This window comes from Bactrocera latifrons, unplaced genomic scaffold (genome assembly GCF_001853355.1).
Source record: "Bactrocera latifrons isolate USDA-ARS-PBARC rearing strain unplaced genomic scaffold, ASM185335v1 scaffold_19, whole genome shotgun sequence".
Taxonomy (NCBI): domain Eukaryota; kingdom Metazoa; phylum Arthropoda; class Insecta; order Diptera; family Tephritidae; genus Bactrocera; species Bactrocera latifrons.
This window is the reverse complement of record NW_017535407.1, coordinates 26,841-33,225: the sequence shown is the minus strand read 5'-3', so window position 1 is coordinate 33,225 and position 6,385 is coordinate 26,841.

Here is a 6,385-nt window from a genome sequence, read left to right as displayed (position 1 = left end):
AGTAACTGATTCTGATAAAAGTTATGTTGAGAGAAAATTCACGATGTGTTTTTTAGACAAGTGGAATAATCGGTCCATATTTCTTCAAAACTGATGCCGGTAAGAACATAACCGTCAATGGTTACCAAAAATCTCGCCATGTTAATTGAATATTTGATGCCTAAAACTGACGCTCGTGATCTCGCCGACATTTGGTTTCAACTAGACTCTGCCACTTCACACACATCACATCAATCAATGGATTTATTGAGGGAACTCAATTTATGTTTTGGGCCGGTCGATAAACCTTTTTCATTTTACTTCCTGTTGAAGCACTTCAAACTCACTGTGCCTACACAAACGTATGCATGTCGGTGTATACTTTCTTGCGTGCTTTGCTACCGCCACGGTGGAGGCTGTACCCATAAGTACTCGCTAATTTTTTGAGCGTATATGCGGAACGGGTTACCAGCTAGCAGTTGACAGCAATTCTACACACACACACGCACGCACATACGACTTCTAACTGCTTAGGCCGGTGTGGCGTGTTGATTTCTATGAGTCAGAGCCGCGCCGCGTACTGGAATCGAGACTGCCGCTGCTGCTATGGGTTTTTTGCTTATTTTTTGTGTGATTTTTGCAAGTTTTCTTCTTGTTCGCTCGCTGAATGAAGAAAATGGGCGACAACATTGCTAACAACCAATTGTTTATTTTATTATTTATAACCATGTTTTATCTACATTATTCTATTGTGTGTATTTTTTGCCTTTTTCTATTGACTTTTTAATTATGAAACTCTGTATTTTAGCACATGTTTGCATATATAATTTTGTATATGTTTGGTGTGTTTGTATGCATTTCGTTTATTAAATTCACACACGCACATGCGCAATTTATCGCCGCTCAGTGCTTCGCCCACAAATCATAAGCGCTTGGCACCGTGCGCCAAACACGCTTTTGTCTTCGATAATTGCTGGCAGCAACACAAACATACATACACAAATACTTATGCAAACATATATTCTTATTTTATGTAGATTTATTATATATAATTAGTTATATATACATATTTTTTTTTTTTTTTTGTTTTTTTTTTTTTTTTTTTTTTTTTTTTTTTTTCATTTTTTTTTTTTTTTGTTTTTTTTTTTTATCTGAAACGCAGCCACTGCCCACGGTTGCCATTTTGCATGGCTGTTTGGTGCTTGGCGTGCGCTGTCGGCTATCGTTCATTGTGTTCACTCACTGTGCCACTTGTCCAAATGACGTCAATGCAGCGAAACAGCTGAATTTACAATTTTGTATTATTTCTGCGTTTCTTTTTATTGCAATTTTATTTTAATTATATTTTTATCTTTTTTTTTATTTAGTATTTATTTATTTTATAAAAAAAATGCTTTAAAAGCGCTTGTGGTGCAGAGTATATATCTGTGTACATACATATTGTATATACACATGTGTGTAAACGACTTGGTTTTTCTGAAAACAATTATCAAAAAGTATATTGTGAATTTAAAGTTATATAAAAAAATACTATATTTAGGGTGATATATTTCGCGGTTATCTACCTTTACGTTTTTGAAAATTTTTTACAATTTTGAAATTTTGAAAAATTATTATTAGATATTTTAACTAATTATTTATATCATTTTTTTCATTCTAGGTGAGTAAACAAACGACAACAAAAATGTTAAAAGTTACTAGCTGTATGTCACTAATGTTTAAAGGACAAATACCCAAGGGGACACAAATCGGCTAAGTTAAAAAAAAAAAAAATCTCAAATTTATTTTTAATAATAAGTATACTCAATAAATCCATTAAGATAACCTTAAAAAATTAAAGAACTTACTATATATGAGTTCAAACATGAAAAAACGGAATATGGTTAAGAGGTGATTCATTTAGAGGTTCCCAACTTTTTTCAAAGAAAACACACAAAAACTTACAATTTAATGAAAAATTTTTATTATCATTCGAAAGAACATTCTTTTGCATTTAATTTTTCTTAATATTTGGAGATTATCTCTTTCAAATATTTACTTTTTTTTTTTGAAGGAATTCACAGTGCACCACACTACTATATTCTCGTCATTTTACTTTTTGATGATATATCAAAATTTGGTGAAATTCATGATATTATAATAGGTTTTTGCATTGATTCCCAGACGGAAAATCCGAGCATTGCACTTTAATAAACACTCCATTGTGATACCAAAAATATTTGCCAAAAAAATTTACATGAGGGTCTATAGACGAAGTAGCTTTAATCCTTATCACAAATTCGTTGAGGTGGCTAATATCGGTTCGGCTCAATTTGCCCGAATAACCGTTGCTTACTATCCAAACAGGGCATTTTCTGCTTGGAAAATGCTGGCTGAGTTTGGTAGCCCAAGAGAGTGAGAGATTTTTATATCATTGGAGTATACCCCGCAGTCTATTCTGGACCCATATGTGTAGATAGTCGTTTTATCATCCTCCTTAATTGGAGAGCGTCACTCAGGATTCCCAAGTCTCTAGGTGCCGTAAACAGATTGATTTTGAAGATCTTATACAGAAACAAGTTTATAGAAGCAATAACATAAGTCGCATTAACAAATTTCTATTTCGAAATGCGTCCTTGAATTTGAATTGTATCCCATCCTAGCATTCGTTCGAGACTATTTTAGACTATCATTGTAAATTGCAACAAGCTATTTCGTGATTATAACCGTTTGGGTACAGAATTTTTAAAATCGTACCAGATTTGTTGGTAAGAAAGAGTACTTTCGGCTCGACCTTTTTGGACTGTGTAATAGCAGGAACAGTGAAAAACGTAGAATCGTGGGTCGATACGACCTATCTTATGGGCGCGCAATGTAAGTGCACAGTGAAAAACGCTACTCCCTTCTCTCTTTGACGTGGGATGACGTGGGAATCTATAGCATAAGAGTTGTAGCTCCGTTGCCCTCTCGCGAGCTAACGTAACTGGTTTTTGTATCAGCTCCATGAATGCTGCTCGATAAACCAAACCCATTGAGGTCTCTATAACTGTATAACCTAAATTCGGATGCTCAAAAGAACGAAATGCCTAAAAAATGTATCAAAAAAAGAACTTCATCGAATATCACTATAAATGGAACCTTCCAAATTGCTATGACCTCAGTTGAGATCATTAACCACATACATCTCCATAACAACCTGCATCCCATACACCGCGTACTCACATTATTCTGGATATATGTTACGTCTTCCATAAAGAAAAATCATAAAACTTTTTTTTTTAATAATTTTATTACCATTGTCGTCACACATGTGAAATGCACTGTAAACAAGTGCCGTGCCATTGCCGTCATGGCACCTCGATGATACGCACAAATACAAATGCAGCTTATTACGAATCAACACACACATACCACAAACAGCAACAAATCATTTCTCTGCTACTCGAGGTAAATAATCAAACGAACGATCATTTCGCCTCTCTGCCCATCATTTGGGTCCCAACTTCAGCGCGCGAACATAAATACTATATTAGTGCTCTCAGCAACTGTTTACCTGTGCGCTACACTTCAGTACACATTCTCTCGCCCAACTGTCTGCGCTGTTAGCGCGCGCACATTCTTCGTGGCATTCCTCGTGCACAACTAATCGGAAAAATATTCAAAATATTTCTATCGTTAACAGTATCGCCAGCTAACATAGCGCGATCGCGCTCTTCATTGCGCTCTTTATCGCTATGCGCTCAGCTGCTCTGTTGTTACTCTCCATTCGCATATTCTACATTCCAAGCATTGATGGGGAGCACAACAGCTGGCCGTAGTTGCTGTATGACGAATCCGCTATGCACTTACCGCCGCCACTCACAGCTCGGGTATGGCGAGTATCTCAAGAACGCAAGTCTCCGCTAAAGTCTACATGATTAATAAAAACATAAAAACAAAAACATCATCACTTGTATTTGTGTATTAGGTAGAGCGCAAAACCCGTTCGGCCACTCCTTCACACCGCAACACCTGCGCGCGCTCAGCCAGCGCGACTCTAAGGTGCGCGCGCGTTCGCGCAACGTTGCTCGGTGGGCCGCAAGCCGCACCGCGCCGTCTCACTTTGTCTGGTCTTGTCTGCTACCTTATCCGTATGTTTGCATTTTCTTGTGTGCGCTTTGTTTTTCTTATTCTTGCCCGGTCTTCCACAGATACCCCACTTGTTTGACTGCTTCCCGCGCGCGCCATTGCCACTAACAACGCGGCGCGTTCTCAGCGCGCTGTTTTGCTGTGATGCTTGCTGCTTGTCTTTCGTCGCGTAATCTTGACTCTTTGTGCTGTTGTGTGGATGTGCTTACGTGTATGTGTGATTTCTCGGTCTATTGTCGCGGCGTTGGAGCTGCTGGCTCTGTCTGGCCGACTGGCTTACTGGCTAGCTGCTGCTTCGCGTATGCTTTGGGCCCTAATCACTGCGCTCGCTCAGAGTCGCATTCAGTCTGTGAGTTTCTCTCGATTCTGCGCGTTGCGTACACTCGGCTCGGTTCGTTACGACGATATTTTTTGCTTGCTTGCTTGCGCTTTGCAGAGTTTATGATTTGATTTGTTGTTTAACTACAAAGTGCTCGGTGTGTAAAAAAGTTTTTCAGTGAATTTGTGTTTCTTCCGCCTTGCAAATTGTAGCGTTTTCGGTTGTCGGGCCTATAGAACACCGAATTGGGACAGACGCGTCGTGGTTCTTAATTCTCCGTTTGCCATAATTGAAAGGGAAAAGAAACGTGGAACGTAGTGTACGCGCTTGAAAAATATAAGAAAGCCAATTAATAAGTATTAAGAAAGGAAAAATTGATCGACACTCCCACAGTGCTTTTCCCCATACAATTTATTTGTTTGTCTTCGCATTTGCAACGCTCGTAAAAGGGAAATTGTCGTCAGTTCGTGCAGTTTTCAGTGTATGTGAGTTTATGTGTGCTTTTTATTGTTGTTGTTGTKATACGTAATTATTAAAAAAGAAACAACTTGAGGAAGAAACGAAAGAAGCAATCAAAATCCATTGATCTGGGTTACGAGCCGCACACACCTCAAGTCCAATTGCCCGTCGCGTCACTTCGCAGCGCTGCAAAGCAAACCAAACCCCGATTCCCATACGAACCCATTGGAATTGTACGCAAAGCCAGCGCAAAAAGAAAAAAATACATGCAACAACTACAAGTAGTTCTTCGAACAGCGATCGCGAAACGCCAAAAAGTTTCCCGTATCTCTTCGTTCGTCTTTACAAATTTACATTTACATGAGACACACATCCATACACAGTTTTAGAGTGTCATTGCATACGTGCGTGCGTGCGTTGTTTCACCAGTTCCTCGCCCCTCTAATCGCGCTTGCTACCCATCCATTTGCGCCCGCTTCAGAGCCCCCCATCCAACCGCCAGCTACATAGCTGCTGGCACCAGGCATCGTCGCTAATTTTATCGTTGCCATCGGCACGGTTTGGCCGCGTCGGCGTCATAATCATCGTCGTAGCTACAGCCGTCTGACGCAAACGGCGCTGCTTGCGTCACCTAACAACCAACTATCAGTGGGCATCAGCAATCGTCGCCGCAGCAGAGTCGCAACGTCACGACGTCGCTCGCCGAAAGAACTTTTTGTGTGCTGATCGGTTCGGTTTGTGACTGGGACGGGTTCTTCAGTCGGCGACGTGCCAAAACGTAAAACAAAAAGCGCTAATAAATGATGGTGTATGCATAAAAATAATTTGTGCTCATATGTACCATGTATATACACACATACATATTTACATACATGTTCTGGCGTGTATGTTTGTCAATTTGTGCTTTGCATAGGTGTATGCGCTTGTGTAACTATAGCCACAGCATAGAGACAGTGAAAATGTGAGTGGACAATCATTTTCTTAAGAATGGAACAGCAAAAACAAATAATTTTCATTGAAAAAAAAATCAAAATTTTACAATAAGAAAGCATGTGAAATAATTATTTGAAAATATTCTAGAAATGGAAAAATTATGAAGTAAAAAAAAAAACAGAAACAAAAATTAAAACAAATTAAATATAAATAAAATAAATTATATAAACTTAAGGTAAATAAAATTGGAATAAACTGCAATAAATTAAAATAAACTAAATAAATTAAGTGAAATTAAATTAAATCAAACTAAAACAAGCAATATAAAATAAAATTTAAATTGTATTAAATTAAATATCATGAAAAAAATAAAATTGCATTAAAATTAATTAAAAATAAGTTAAAATGAAAACAAAAGTTAATTTGTAGTAATATCTGTCTCTTATACACATCTTAAGCAGCTCGCGTGTCGTTTTGTTTCTGTTTTTGCTCTAATATGTCCGTTATTGTTGTTGTAGTTGTAGTTGCTATTGTTATAGTTTTTGCGCGCTGACTGTAGTGGTGTGGAAAAGTTTTGGCGTTATTGGC